Raw genomic sequence first — 16176 nt, 5'->3', positions numbered from 1 at the left:
AATTTGCTCTTTTATTTTTTTCTAACTTCTTAAGGTGCAAGCTTAAAGTGTTGCTGCCAGACCTTTCTTCTCTTCTAATGTAAGTATTTAATGCTATAATATCCCTGTGAGCACTTCCTTAACTGCATTTACACTTTGTGACATGTGGTATTGTTCAATTTCTTTTAGTTCAAAATATTTTCTAATTTTCTTCATGCTTTCTTATTTGATCTACGGGTTAAGATTGTGTTGTTTCATTTCCAGATGTTTTGGCTATTGTTGTTATTGATTTTCAGTTTACTTCTGGTCAGGGAACATAATTTATATAATTTCAATCCTTCTCAATTTATTGAGAATTAATTTATGGCTCAGATTATGGTCTATTTTGGTGAATGTTCCATGTACACTTGAAAAGAATGTGGACTCCGCTATTGCTGAGTGGAATATCTGTAAAGATCAATAAGGTCAAAGTATTTGATGTTGTTCAAATCTTCTGTATACTTACTGATTTTCTTTTTACTTCTTCTATCAGTTACCAAGTGAAGAATGATGAAATATCCAACTATAATTTGTGGATTTCTCCTTTCAATGCTATCATTTTTGGTGCTTCATGTATTTTTGAAGCTCTATTATTAGGTATGTACCACATTTAGGATTGATATATTTTCTTAGTGAAATGACCCCTTTGTCATTATGTAATGCTCTTCTTTGTCCATGGCTATAGTCCTTGTTCTAAAGCGTAACTTATTTTCTAATATATATATATATACTAGAATATATATAATAGAATATATATACAATAGATTATGTATCTATATTCTATATATGTATATATATACTAGTATGTGTGTGTGTGTGTGTGTATATATATATATATATATATATATATATATATATGGCCAGCGTGGTGGCTCATGCCTGTAATCCCAGCACTTTGGGAGGCCGAGGTGGGCAGATCTTTTGAGTCCAGGAGTTTGAGACAGACTGGCCAACATGGCAAAACCCCACCTCTACTAAAGTATACAAATTATGCCAGACGCGGTGGCTCACACCTGTAATCACAGCAGTTTAGGAGGCCGAGGCGGGTGGATCACTTGAGGTCAGCAGTTTGAGACCAGCCTGGCCAACATGGTGAAACCTCATCTCTACTAAAAATACAAAAATTAGCCGGGTGTGGTGGTGCATGCCTGTAATCCCAGCTACTCTGGAGACTGAGGCAGGAGAATTGCATGAACCCAGGAGGCAGAGGTTGCAGTGAGCCGAGATGGCACCATTGCACTCCAGCAATAGAGCGAGACTCTGTCTCAAAAAATAAAAATAAAAATAAAAAAATAACCGGGCGTGGTGGCGTGTGCCTGTAATCCCAGCCTCTGAGGAGGCTGAGGCACAAGAATCTCTTGAACCTGGGAGGTGAAGGTTGCAGTGAGCCATGATCACCACCACTGCACTCCAACCTGGGCAACGGAGATCCTGTCTCAAAAAAAATATATATATATATCATATTAATATAGTCACTCAAACTTTTTTTTGATGTGAATGGGAATTTTTATCCTTTTATTGTTGATCTATCTGTGTCTCTATATTTAAAAGCGATTTATTGTGGGCAGAATATGGTTGAGTCTTGTGTTTGTTTGTTTTTGAGACGGAGTCTTGCTCTGTCACCCAGGCTGGAGTACAGTGGTGCAATCTCGGCTCACTGCAAGCTCCGCCTCCCGGGTTCATGCCGTTCTCTAGCCTCAGCCTCCTGAGTAGCTAGGACTACAGGCGAGTCTTGTGTTTTTTTTCAGTCTGACAATCTCTACTCTTATATTGATATTTAAACCTATTGACTTGGTTAAGTTGAAATCTACCATCTTGCTATCTGTTTTTTATTTATACTATCTGTTATTTGTTCCCCTTTTCCTCTTTTTCTGCCTTTTTTTAGATTGAATATGTTTTAAGATTTCTTTTTGTTGTTGTTGTTTTGTTTTTGAGATGGAGTTTCATTCTTGTTCCCCAGGCTAGAGTGCAATGGCACGATCTTGGCTCACTGAAACCTCCGCCTCCTGGGTTCAAGCGATTCTCCTGTCTCAGCCTCTGGAGCAGCTGGGATTACAGGCGCATGCCACCATGCCCGGCTAATTTTTGTATTTTTAGTAGGGATGGGGTTTCACCATGTTGGCCAGGCTGGTCTCGAACTCCTGACCTCAGGTGATCTGCCAGCCTCGGCCTCCCAAAGTGCTGGAATTACAGGTGTGAGTCACTGGGCTTGGTCAGGATTTCTTTCATTTCAACTAACTGTTGGCTTATTAACCCTACTTTTTTGTTTTAATTTTTAGTGGTTACTGTTATTTTAATGTATTAGTCAGATTTTTCCAGAAAAACAAAACCTATTGGAGATAGATAGGTAGATAGATAGATAGATAGATAGATAGATAGATAGATAGACAGACAGAGGAGGATTTACTATAAGGAATTGGCTTGCATGATTATGGAGGCTGAGAAGTCCCAAGATCTGCAGTTGACAAGCTGGGGACCCAGGAGCATCAGTGGCATAACTCCAGTCTGAATCTGTGTCTAAAGGCTGGAGAAGATCAGTGTTCCAGCTCAAAAACATTCAGTCAGGGAGAGCCTTCCACTACTGGCAGGAGCGCCTTTTTGTTCTTGTCAGTTCTTCAATCGATTGGATGTGGTCCACCCATATTAGGGAGGGCAATGTGCTTTACTCAGTCTATTGATTCAAATAATGTCATGCAGAAACACCCTTGTAGACGTACCCAGAATAATGTTTAACTGAATATCTGGCACCCCATGGCCTAGTCAAGTTGACACATAAAATTAACCATCACATTTGAGATTTATAATTTGCATCTTTAACTTATCACGGTCTATCTGCAAAGAATATTATATCACTTAGCTGGGCGTAGTGCTGTGTGCCTATAGTCCCAGCTACTCAGGAGGCTAAGTGGGGAGGATTGCTTGAGCCCTGAAGTTCGAGGCTGCAGTGAGCTGCGATCACATCACTGCTCTCTAGCCTGGGCTACAGAGAAAGAGCTTGTCTCTAAAAAAATTAAAAATAAAATAAAAAGAATATTACCTCATGTATGGTGATACAATAGTATACTTCTATTTCCTTCTCTTTTGTGGCTATTGCTGACATATAATTTATCTGTAGCTATGAGCCCTGCAGTACATTGCTATTATGTTTTGCTTAAATAGTAAATTGTCTTTTAAATATATTAAAATGAAATACGGTGTTTTATATTTATATGCATATTTAACATTTGTATACTGCAGGTATGCTGGCGACAGTTTCTTTTAGCTTTTGTCTGAAATAGTCATTTAAAGGTAAAACATTTTAAAACTTTATAATTTGCAATAATATTATACTTATGAAGAATTATAAAATTGCCCAAAAAATTTCCATAAACCTATTTCCCAATTTCTTCATACGGTAACATCCACAAAACTACCATCCAAACTAAAAGATTGACATTGATACAATACTATTAGCTCACCTGGAGACCTTATTCCAGTTTTGTCCATTGTCCTACTATTGCCCCTTTTCTTGACCAGTATTCAATCTAGGGTTGCTTATTGCCTTTAATTGTCTTTTCTTCTTAGTCTCCTTTAATCTGGGATAGTTCCTCAGGCTTCCTTTCTTGACACTTGTGCTGGTTGTTTGTGGTTGCCCTGCAGAGCAAAGATCAGCAACTCTACCCAAATGTGGTTTGAATGTGGAGACTGATGATGCCACATATACACAAAGAGGGCATGAGGCATTCTGGGCAGAGCACAACAGGCTCCCCAAAAGGCCCCAAAATGGCTTGAGAACAAGGGAGGGGCAAGTTGCCTTGGGTCTTATTGAGGTTAAGGGCTGGGGATAGGGCATGGTTTTCCCATGCACAGGCCAGTGTTTGAACTTCCCTGCTGGAGCCAAGGGAGGAAACACCTAGGCTTTTTTGTCTACCAAATGGAGGGCAAAAGATTAAGGAGGAGTTGTGGGGCTTCAAAGCTGTCAGTAGTCAAACATCAAATATGGAATTGGATTCTGTTACAATTCACCCCTGATGTTTAATGGATTACTGAAATGTATCCTGTTTTTTTAAATTAAATTTAAACTTGTTTAAGTATGCTGTGATGGTACTCTATGAGGCCTGCAGCCTGAGGCCAGTAAGGGGGATAAAATTTCTGTTCAATGCCTTCTTATTAAAGAGCCCAATGTTATGTATTTTGAGAAGTGAAATGAATGCCTTGGTCACTCTCAAGAATGTATGGAACTCTGAAGGGGATAAGGAGTATCTTGGTGAGGCCTTGTATTGTGGCTTGAGTATGTGCAGAGATATATCTGACCTTGATTTATATTTCTGGGTATCTTCAAGCAAGACATTTCCAGAGTTCTTTACCCCAAAGAGGATGACCTTGGATAAAGAACTGTTGTTGCCATTAGTCAGACCAGATAGCCAGGTAATTGGCAATGGCCTAAGGGTCTGAAAAATGTTAAGATGGGGTTGCTTATTGGGCAGGGCATCCTTTGTTGCTAAGATGACTGCTTGAAGTTTGGCAAATTGTGTGGACCCTTGGGTCCTGTCTTTTATCAGGGATGTCTGTTAAGGGATGGAAAACACAAATAGAATCAGATGTGACGGTAGCACTGCCATTTTTAAAGTATATGAATTCCCTTTGCTGTTCACTCAGTTGATCCCAAAGGGATCCCCAAGAAGCCAAGGGGTCTGAGAGAGGAATGACCTCCTTCAGCACTGTGGTGTCTGGCCAGAAACTGAGGACAGAGGAGCCCATGGCCTCCTGCAGGCAGGATATGCTACAGGACCCAGATTTGGCTCCATACTGTAGATACTATTTTCATTTTAGCAAGGAAGCCTCAATAGCCATGCCAAGCTTTGGGGGTGTGGCTTCCATGGCCCAAGGCATAGCGGGCAGCTAGTGTGTCATGGTCTCAAGGCCTGTAAGAGCCTCCTTTTTTGGAAAAGTCCAGTATGCAGTCAGCTATTGTCACTCTAGTGATGTATAGCATCAGGCTGAGGAAGGCGATTTCTTGCATCAGAAACCCACGGACAATTTATGGCCATCATAAGTGAACCAAAGACTCTGGAAGTATGAGAGGAGGTTGCTAAAGCCTCTACAGTGAAGGAATTTCTGGGGAGCACTAACAGTCTCTGGAAGTATGAGAGGAGGTTGCTAAAGCCTCTACAGTGAAGGAATTTCTGGGGAGCACTAACAGTAGGGTCTGTCCTTTTGCAATTTGAACAGGTTTTAAGCCTTTTGTTTTAGTGGACCCCATTCAGGTGAACCAATTTGTAAGGAACAGCAAAAATGGGCTTAAGTAGGGCCGGGTGCAGTGGTTCACACCTGTAATCCCAGCACTTTGGGAGGCCAAAGCGGGTGGATAACTTGAGGTCAGGAGTTCGAGACCAGCCTGGCCAACATGCTGAAACCCCGTTTCTACTAAAAAAATACAAAAAAATTAGCTGAGCGTGGTGGTGGGTGCGTGTTATCCCAGCTTCTTGGGAGGCTGAGGCAGGAGGATCACTTGAACCTGAGAAGCAGAGGTTGCAGTGAGCCAAGATCATGCCACTGTAGTCCAGCCTTGGTGGCAGAGGGAGATTCTGACTCAAAAAAAAAAAAACAAAAATGTCTTCATTAAAATTTGCAAAGGAGGAACATGTTGCTTCAGAACCCCCAAAGTTCTAAAAGATACTGGGCTTTTAGCATTGTGGGTGCTAAGAGGGTCAATAGAGATTTCTTGACAATGTCAGAAATGTCAGGGATAAACAGCTCTCAATTTACCAAGTAATACCCAGAAATTTTACTGAGGTATACTTGTGCTTGTACCTTGTACTTTGTGTGGAAGAAATGACCCATCCTTTTTCATGAGCTGCCTTTTGAATGTTTGTATGCGTTAAATTAGTGTTATCAAATGAATTTCCACTGCACCCAACTACTTCAGGAGGCTGAGAGGGGAGGATCGTTTGAGCCCAGGAGTTTGAGGCTGCAGTGTGCTATGACTGTACTTGTGAATAGCTACTGCACTCCAGCCTGGGCAACATCATAAGACCCTGTCTTTTTATTTTTATTATTTATTTATTTTATTTATTTATTTTTTTTTTTTCGAGACAGAGTCTCACACTGTTGCCCAGGCTGGAGTGCAGTGGCGTGATCTCGGCTCACTGCAAGCTCAGCCTCCTGGGTTCACGCCATTCTCCTGCCTCAGCCTCCCGAGTAGCTGGGACTACAGGCACCTGCCGCCACACCCGGCTGTTTTTTTTGTATTTTTAGTAGAGACGGGGTTTCACCATGTTGGCCAGGATGGTCTCGATCTCTTGACCTCGTGATCCACCCACCTCGGCCTCCCAAAGTGCTGGGATTACAGGCATGAGCCACCGTGCCTGGCCTCAAGACCCTGTCTTTTTAAAAAATTAATTTCCTCTGAGAAGGATGTCATATATCTAACATCATACTTGTGTTTCTGGAGAGAGTTGGATGCAGTTAAGGTTTTTGTTTGCAAAGATCGTGTGCAATGGCAGGTCTGTTGGGGGTCCCATAGGTAGTTAGTATATTGTGTCCATGCAATGGTAAAGACAAGCTGGCTGAAACGGGAACTTAAGAGAACATATTAGCCCAAATATATGATAGCAAAGTATTTGCCAGTTGCTGATTGGAGGGAGGCAGTAATTTTAGTAATATAGAAGCTGGCCTGTTTTTTACTCACAACACTTCCAACACTAAATGTATGGGTTTTTTCCCCTATACCAACTGATATGGTTTGACTGTGTTCCCACCCAAATCTCATCTTGAATTGTAACTCCCACAATTCCTACATGTCGTGGGAGGAACCCAGTGGGAAGTAATTGAAACATGAGGGTGGGTCTTTCCTGTGCTAGTCTCATGATAGTGGATAAGTCTCACAAGATCTGATGGTTTTAAAAACGGGAGTTTCCCTGCACAAGCTCTCTTTCTCTTGCCTGCTGCCATCCATGTAAGATGTGATTTGTTCCTCCTTGCCTTCTGCCATGATCGTGAGGCCTCCCCAGCCATTTGGAATTGTAAGTCCATTATACCTCTTTTCTTCCCAGTCTCGGGTATATCTTTATCAGCAGCCTGAAAACGACCTAATACACCAACCAGTTCTCCAACTCTGAAAACCAACTGGGTGTCCAGCAATTCAGTTTCATTCTGACACTATCTACCTGGAGTTCGCATCAGTTCCCACGAGATTGCCCCATCTTTAGAGACCAGTCACAAGTCCCAGGCCTCCTGTACTTCTGACTGGCCAGTTAAAAATCGGGTGTTCTCATGACCCCCTCCTCAGTTTCCATAATTTACTGGAATAGCTCACAGAACTCGGGAAAATACTTTACTTACATTTACTGGCTTATTATAAAGGATGCAATTCAGGAACAGCCAGATGGAAGAGATGCCCAGGGAAGGGTATTGAGCGGGGGTGGAGGAGGGTACCCCCAGAGTTTCCATGCCCTGAGTGCTTCACTCTCCCAGGAACTCCACATGTTTACAGAACCCTGTAGGGTAGAAGGGACTTATGGAGGTTTAATTACCTAGGCATGATTGATTAAATTATTGGCCATTGGTGACTGATTCAATCTCCAGCCCTCTCCCCGCCCCATAGGTCTGAGATGAGCCTGAAAGTTCCAAACTTTTAATGCCTTGGTCTTTCTGATCATCAGCCCCCATCTTGAAGCTATCTAGCACTCCCAGCTAATCATTTCATTAGCATGCAAAAGACACATATTAGCCTAAAGATTTCAAGGGTTTCAGGAGTGCCAGGAACTCTTAAGTGGAACTGCAGCATTATGATTGTGGTAATCCACCATCAGGCATCCTTCATTCATTCTAGGTTTAAGACCAGGACAATTTGGAGTGGAGAAAAACTGGGGACAATCACCCTTCTCTAAATAGGTCTTATATAATGGGTTTTGAGCTTATGGCTAGGTGCGGTGGCTCACATCTGTAATCCTAGCACTTTGGGAGGCTGAGGTAGGTGGATTGCATGAGTCCAGGAGTTTGAGACCAGCCTGGAAAACATGGGAAAAAACCCATCTCTACAAACAAAAATACAAAAATTAGCCGAGCCAAGTGGCGTGTGCCTGTAGTCCTAGCTACTAGGCAGGCTGAGGTGGCAGGATCACCTGAACCTGGGAAGGGGAAGCTGCAGTGAGCCGAGATTGCACCACTGCACTCCAGCCTGGGCCACAGAGTGAGACCCTGTCTCGAAAAGGTCCTAGTACATTTTATTTATTTATTTTTTATACAGAGTCACTCTCAGGATACCTAGTTTTATCTGTGTGAACAGTTTTAATAGGTTATGATAAAGGCTCAGGTTCTCATTTTGTTAAGCCAGTTGTAATTGCCAAAAACTTAATTTTGTTTTTGTTTAGTACTCACTAGGCCAGAGTACATGTCCATTGTGGAATATTTTAGGGCAACAGGCACTATGAATGTGGGGAATTTAGGCAAATCAGTAGTTCTTCTTCTTTTTTTTTTTGAGACAGAGTCTCGCTCTGTCGCCCAGGCTGGAGTGCAGTGCCATGATCTCGGCTCACTGCAACATCTGCCTCCTGGGTTCAAGCGATTCTCCTGCCTCAGCCTCCAGAGTAGCTGGGACTACAGGCGCGTGCCACCACACCTGGCTAATTTTTTTGTGTGTTATCCAGGCTGGTCTCGATCTCCTGACCTCGTGATCTGCCTGCCTCGGCATCCCAAAGAGCTTTTATTACAGGCATGAGCCACCGCGCCCAGCCTAGTTTTGTATTTTTTAGTAGAGATGGAGTTTCACCATATTGGCCAGGCTGGTCTCGAACTCCTGACCTCAGGTAATCCACCTGCCTTGGCCTCCCAAAGTGTTGGGATTATAGGCATGAGCCACCACGCCTGGCCTAAAGTTAATTTAGAACTTATGTTGTACAAGTGCAAAAGCCAACGAGACCCTCCCTTCCTTCTTTAAATATCTTTTTATTGTATAGTTTTTAGAGTAAATTTAAGATTTGCAACTGGGTTAAATCATGAACCTCTGTTAAGTTGTGTGTGTGTGTGTGTGTGTGTCTGGGGGGAGTTACTGGATGTACTTCAGGGGGAGGGAGCTTCTCTTCTCTGCTCATATGTATGTTTATTCTTCTGGAGAGTCCCAAATCAGTACCCTCAGGGTTAGGGGCCACTTTCATGACAGCCATTTTCTTTTTTTTTTTCTTTTGAGACGGAGTCTCGCTCTGTAGCCCAGGCTGGAGTGCAGTGGTGCGATCTCGGCTCACTGCAAGCTCCGCCTCCCGGGTTCACGCCATTCTCCTGCCTCAGCCTCCCGAGTAGGTGGGACTACAGGGGCCCGCTACGATGCCAGGCCAATTTTTTTTATTTTTAGTAGAGACGGGGTTTCACTGTGTTAGCCAGGATTATCTAGATCTCCTGACCTCGTGATCTGCCTGCCTTGGACTCCCAAAGTGCTGAGATTACAAGGCGTGAGCCACTGCACCTGGCCTTATGGCAGCCACTTTCATGGCAATTGTTATTTTATTTGATTTAGGGACTGTAGACTTAAGTTGGATTTTTATTTATTTTTTATGTTTTATTTTATTTTAATTTTTTTGGCAGTCTCGCTCTGTCTCCCAGGTTGGAGTGCAATGGTGTGATGTTGGCTCACTGCAGCCTCAGACTCATCAGCTCAAGTGATCCTACCACCTCATCCTCCAGAGTAGCTGGGACTATAGGCACCCAACACCACACCCAGCTGATTTTTGCATTTTTTGTAGAGATGGGGTTTTGCTGTAGTGCCCAGGCTAGTGGATTTTTTTTTTTTTTTTTGAGACAGGGTCTTACTCTGTTGCCCAGGCTGGAGTGCAGAGGCACAATCCCAGCTCAGTCCAACCTCTGCTACTGGGTTCAAGTGATTCTCACGCCTCAGCCTCCCCAGTAGCTGGGACTACACGCCCCCACCTCTGGCTAATTTTTGTATTTTTGGTAGAGATGGGGTTTTGCCATGTTGGCCAGGCTGGTCTCAAACTGCTGACCTCAAGTGATCTGCCCGCCTCAGCCCCCCAAGTGTTGGGATTACAGGTACAGGCATGACTACTGCACCCAACCCCTGGATTTTTTTAATGACAAGGTCTTACTCTGTCACCCAGGCTGGAGTGCAGTGGCACAATCATGGCTCACTGCAGCCTCAAACTCCAGCAATCTTCCCACCTCAGCCCCCCAAGTAGCTGGGACTACAGGTACATGTCACCATACCTGGCTAATTTTAAAATTTTTTGTATAGATGAGGTTTTATTTGTTTGTTTGTTTTTTTGACAGAGTCACGCTCTGTTGCCAGGCTGGAGTACAGTGGCGCAATCTCGGCTCACTGCAACCTCCATCTCCCAGGTTCAAGCGATTCTCCTGCCTCAGCCTCTCGAGTAGCTGGGACTACAGGCACGCACCACCACACCCAGCTAATTTTTATATTTTTAGTAGAGATGAGGTTTCACCATGTTGGCCAGCATGGTCTCAATCTCTTGACCTCGTGATCCGCCCGCCTCGGCCTCCCAAAGTGCTGGGATTACAGGCATGAGCCACCACGCCCGGCCTAGACGAGGTCTTACTATGTTTCCCAGGCTGATCTTGAACTCCTAGGCTCCAGCAATTCTCCCACCTCAGCCTCCCAAAGCATTAAGATTACAGGCGTGAACCACTGCACCCAGCCTTGAGTTGGATTTGAATGAATCCCTTGACAGTTTGATAAGCTGCAGCACTTAATCAAACCCAGCTTCTTTCTGGGTCTGTTTTATAGTTATCTGGTAGGGTGATGGTGGTGTCCTCTGACCCTTTAAGAGAGATGGAGTAAGGCATTCTGGCCTAGTTTTTATAAGGGTTCATGGCATGGAGTGCTATTGAGTGTTTTTATCTTTAATCCTGGTGACTGCGCTTCCTCACCGGAGCAACCACCAGATGGCCCTGTATATTGCACAGAGTATCAGCCTTTCTCCTGCACACTCTATAGAACATAGGCTAATGCCTGGTTGGGACATACAACCAACAGTCACAAAATAATAAGTGTCATGCCCTTGAGCCTAGGATCGGCGATGGTTTATGCCAGAATCAAGACATACAATTCAATCTAAGATGCACAGATAGGTCCAGATGGGGCTCACATTTTAGGGCCACTCTAAGGACATCCTCAATTTCATATTTCTGTCTCAAAATGCCAATTATAGAAACTTTCAATTCAGGTCAGTTACATCTGTAACAGAGATTTAGTAGTCCTCAGCAAATGTGGAACAAAGCAGCACAGCTCGAAGTGTAAGCTTGCCAATAGGCAGCAGAATCAATAGCAAGCCAAAGCGAGAGGAGAGAGACCCCTGATGGTGGGTGGCTATCATCTAAGGTACGCTGTTCCCTGTGCCAGTTGTCTTGTGATTGCCCCACAGAGGAAGGGATCAAATCTCTACCCCAGATTTGGTTTAGACATCAGATTGGTGATGCCACATACACACATACAGAGGGTTTGGAAAAGCTTATTACTCGTGTAATGAGGTTTTCTGTGCAGAACAGGGCAGGCTCTTAAGAAGGCCTAAAAACAGCTTGAGAACAAGGAGATGCAAGTGGCCCTGGGTTTTACTGTTAGGGAGTAAAGCTGGGGTGAGAGTTCTGATGCACAGGCCAGGGTTTTGTGGTTTGAATTTCCCTACTGGTGCAAGGGAGGAGAGTACCCTGGCATTAAGGGAGGAGAGTACCCTGGCATTATTATTCTTATCATTATTATTATTTTGGAGACAGAGTCTCACCCTGTTGCCCAGGCTGGAGTGCAGTGGTGCAATCTCGGTTCATTGCAACCTCTGCCTCCCAAATTCAAGCAATTCTCGTGCCTCAGCCTCCCAAGTTGCTGGGATTACTGGCATGCGCCACCATGCCCAGCTAATTTTGTATTTTCACTAGAGATAGAGTTTTGCCATGTTGGCCAAGCTGGTCTCAAACTCCTGGCCTCAAGTGATCCGTCAACCTTGGCCTCCCAAAGTGCTGGGATTATAGGCGTGAGCCACCACGCCCAGCTTCTGCCTTTATTATTGGCTTGCCCAGGTTTTGGATAAAAGGGAAAGGAGGAGTGGGGGTGGGGGCTTGAAAACTCAGCAGTTGAACATCATGGAATCAACTAATTTATTACACTGGTCAATTATTTTGTAAAACTCGTCTCAATTTGAGTTTCATGTCTCTCATGACTAAACGTAAGCATACATTTTGGCATGAAAACCACAGAAGTGATGTTTACCTGTCTCAGTTCATGACATTATGAGGTACAGGATGCTAATAGGTGTCTCACGTTCATAGTTTAAAGATGGAAAAAATTTTAAGTTAATAGTTTTTATTTTAGTACTTTAAAGATGTTATTCCATTATCTTCCGGTGTACATAGTTTGTGACAAGAAGTCCACTGTATTTGTCTTCTTTGCCCTTCTAGGTAATGTGTTCATTTTTCTCTAGGTACTCTAAGATTTTCCTTATTAATTTTTCTTTTTATTTATTTATTTATTTATTTATTTTTAGATGGAATCTCATTCTGTTGCCCAGGCTGGAGTGCAGTGGTGTGATCTTGGCTCACTGCAACCTCCACCTCCTGAGTTCAAGCAATTTTCCTGTCTCAGCCTCCCAAGTAGCTGGGATTACAGGCATGTGCCACCATGCTTGGGTAATTTTTGTATTTTTTTTTTTAGACAGAGTTTCACTCTTGTCACCCAGATTGGAGTGCAATGGTGCAATCTCAGCTCACTGCAACCTCCACGGTTCAAGCGATTCTCCAGCCTTAGCCTCCCGAGTAGGTGGGATTATAGGCACCTGCGCCACCACGCCCGGCTAATCTGTATATTTTTAGTAGAGAAGGGGTTTCACTATGTTGGCCAAGCTGGTCTCGAACTCCTGACCTCAAATGATCCACCCACCTCAGCCTCCCAAAGTGCTGGCATTACAGGCATGAGCCACCTCACCCAGCCTAATTTTTGTATTTTTAATGGAGATGGGGTTTTGCCATGTTGGCCAAGCTGGTCTCAAACTCCTGACCTGAGGTAATCCGCCTGCCTCGGCCTCCTACAGTGCTGAAATTAGAGGCATGGGCTACCATGCCCAGCCTATTTTATTTATTTTTACTTACTTATTTTTTTTAGACAGAGTCTCACTCTGTTGCCCAAGCTGGAGTGCAGTGCAGTGGTGCAATCTTAGCTCACTTCAACCTCGGCCTCCCAGGTTCAAGCAATTCTCCTGCCTCAGCCTCCCCAGTAGCTGGGACTGCAGGCGTGCACCACTACGCCTGACTGCTTTTTGTATTTTTAGTAGAGACAAGGTTTTGCTATGTTGGCCGGGCTGCTCTGCTCTTGAATTCCTGTTCTCAAGTGATCCACCTACTTCGGCCTCCCAAAATGCTGGGATTACAGGCATGAGCCACACACCCAGCCAACCTTTTCAATAATTTGATTATGATGTGTCTTGGTTTTGATATTATCTTATAAGACATTGGTGCTCTGTTATTTTTGTGGATTTTCTGTGCTTTATTTTCAATAGTTTTTATTGCTATATTTTCAAGTTCACCAATCTTTTCTTATGCAGTGCTTCTGCAGTGTATAATCTGCTGTTAATTCCTCCTGTGCATCTTTCATTTTTAGATCATAAACTTTTCATCTCTTGAAGTTCCATTTTGGGTCCTTTAAAAATATATTTCTTTTCTCTCTTCATCATATTTATGTTTTTCTTTATATCCTTGGGCATAATTTATGAGATTTATAATGGCTATTTTAAGGTCCTCACCTACTAATTTCATCATCTCTGAATATTGTGGTCTGTTTCTATTGCTTTAGTTATCTACTGGTTATGGGTAATTTTTTCCTATTTATTTGACTACCTGGCAATTTTTTATTGGATGCTGAATATTGTGTATTTTGGGTTGTTGGGTGCAAGACATTGTTGTATTCTTTTAAAGAGTACTAGAGAAAAATACAAAAATTAGCTGGGCATGGTGGCTCATGTCTGTGGTCCCAGCTACTTGGGAAGCAGAGGTTGCAGTGAGCCGAGATCATGCCACTGCACTCCAACTTGGGCGACAGAGTGAGACTCTGTTTCAAAACAAAACAAAACAGAAAAAACAAACACTCAAACAAAAAAACAGAGTGCTGAACTTTGTCCTGGCATATAATTAGTTACTTGTGATTTGTTTTCTTCTTTTAAGTCTTGCTATTAAGTTTTGTTAGGAAAAGCCCAGGTTGGCCTCTATTCCAGAGATATTAATAATTTAGCCCCACTAAGTCTCTATCCTTCTGAAGACTCTACCCAATACCTGTGTGTTATGAGGTCTCTTTACGCTGGTTGATGGAAACACAAACTATGCCTAGCCCTGTGTAAACTCCAACACTTGTTCGGCCTCCTGCTTTCTGGTTTTACTTTTTCCAACCTTCTGGAATTTCACCCCACACCTGTGTAGATCAGTCCCCAAAGACTTGAGGGAATCTCTAATGGTCTATGAGGCTTTGTCGCTTTCTCTCTCTCTCTCCCCATGCAGCTCTTGCTTCTCCAGCACTCTCTCCCACAAATTCTAGCTGTCTTCATGTCCTTGAACTCTAAACCCTGTCTCCTAAACTCAGTGAGACCACGGGGCTCTGTTTGGGTACTCCATGTAGCACTCTCTTCACTGTCTCCACGTAGTAAGCTGGGGCTCTGGTGAGGCTGAACTTATTTTTCTTTTCTCAGAGATCTTAGTCTTGCATTGCCTGCTGTCCAATGTGTGAAAACAGTTGTTTCATATATTTTGTTTAATTTACTAGTTTTGGGTGTGTGTGGTGGGGGAAGCCATCTCTACAACAGTTTATCCTTGATGTGCAGAAGTGGAAGTCCCACAGTGATCCCTTTAAAATACATGGCTAGGCCAGGTGCAGTAGCTCACGCCTGTAATCCTAACACTTTGGGAGGCCAAGGCAGGTGGATTGCTTGAGGCCAGGAGTTTCAGACCAGTCTGGGCAACATGGTGAAACCCCGTCTCTACTAAAAATACAAAAATGAGCCAGGCATGGTGGTGTGCACCTGTAGTCCTAGCTACTCCGGAGGCTGAGGCACAAGAATCACTTGAACCTAGGAAGTGGAGCTTGCAGTGAGCCGAGATCGCACCACTGCACTCTAGCCTGGGCAGCAGAGTGAGACTCTGTCTCAAAATAAATAAATAAATAAATAAAATAAAATACATGGCTAAAATCCAACCATGTACTTAACATTTCAAATGAAGTACTGAAATGGCTCTATAATTCAAACTTTCAGATATATCTAGCTTTATTATTACTATATATATATTTTTTGAGACAGAGTCTAGCTCTGTTGCCCAGGCTGGAGTGCAGTGGCATGATCTTGGCTACTGCAACCTCCGCCTCCTGAGTTCAAGCAATTCTCCTGCCTTAGCCTCCCGAGTAACTGGGATTACAGGCGGGCACCACCATACCCGGCTAATTTTTCATATTTTTAGTAGGGACAGGGTTTCACCATGTTGGCCAGGCTGGTTTTGAACTTCTGACCTTAAGTAATCCACCTGTCTTGGCCTCCCAAAGTACCGGGATTACAGGCATGAGCCACCGTGCCCAGCCTAGATGTATCTAGCTTTATATTTAAAATTCACAGGCTTCACCTACTTAAGTGTATATTTAATTGGTTTGAAGATGATTTCGTCTCTGGAAGGTTTTCCCAAGAATCTTTTACCAAGCCAGGGAAGAAAGAGCTTGGGACATTGGAGGAAGAGGAAGCAGGCTAGATGTGACCAGAGCAGAGGAAGAGAGGAGAGTGGTGTAGGATGAGATTGGAGAGCCAGGTAGAACCCAGATGATGCCGGGCCTGGGACGTCAGAGTGAGAAGTTTGGATTTTATTCCAAGTGTAACGGGAGGTCACTGAAAGGTTTTAAGCAAGAGAGTGACATGATCTGATTTTAAAGATCACATTGCTGTATGAATAATGGTTTCTAGGGGGCAACGGCAGAAATAGAGACCATTTAGGAAGCTGCTGTTGTAGTCAAGGTGGACAAATAGTGACTTGAATAAAGGTCGTGACAGCAGAAGTAGGCAGAAGTGTTTAGGGACTAGCGGTGTTCGAGTATCTACTGTGTTTGTCAGCTCGAAACACATGACAGAGAAATAACAGATGAATAAGAGAAATAGATCCCGGCCCTGTGGGGCTTCCAGACAAATGGAGCGGTTA

The 16176-nt window shown here is 43.4% G+C and overlaps 1 long non-coding RNA gene across 1 annotated transcript in view; it reads left to right on the top strand.

The window, feature by feature from the left end:
• LOC134808941 (uncharacterized) overlaps positions 1-16176 on the top strand; it is a 42868-nt gene that overhangs the window by 5767 nt on the left and 20925 nt on the right. The window contains exons 2-3 of the long non-coding RNA XR_010153211.1: positions 35-79; positions 512-615. This is a non-coding gene — a long non-coding RNA (uncharacterized LOC134808941). The remainder of the gene's footprint in view (positions 1-34; positions 80-511; positions 616-16176) is intronic.

Source organism: Pan troglodytes, chromosome 19 (genome assembly GCF_028858775.2).
Source record: "Pan troglodytes isolate AG18354 chromosome 19, NHGRI_mPanTro3-v2.0_pri, whole genome shotgun sequence".
Taxonomy (NCBI): domain Eukaryota; kingdom Metazoa; phylum Chordata; class Mammalia; order Primates; family Hominidae; genus Pan; species Pan troglodytes.
Note: the sequence above shows the minus strand (reverse complement) of the source record. Positions and strands in the feature narration are given on the sequence as shown.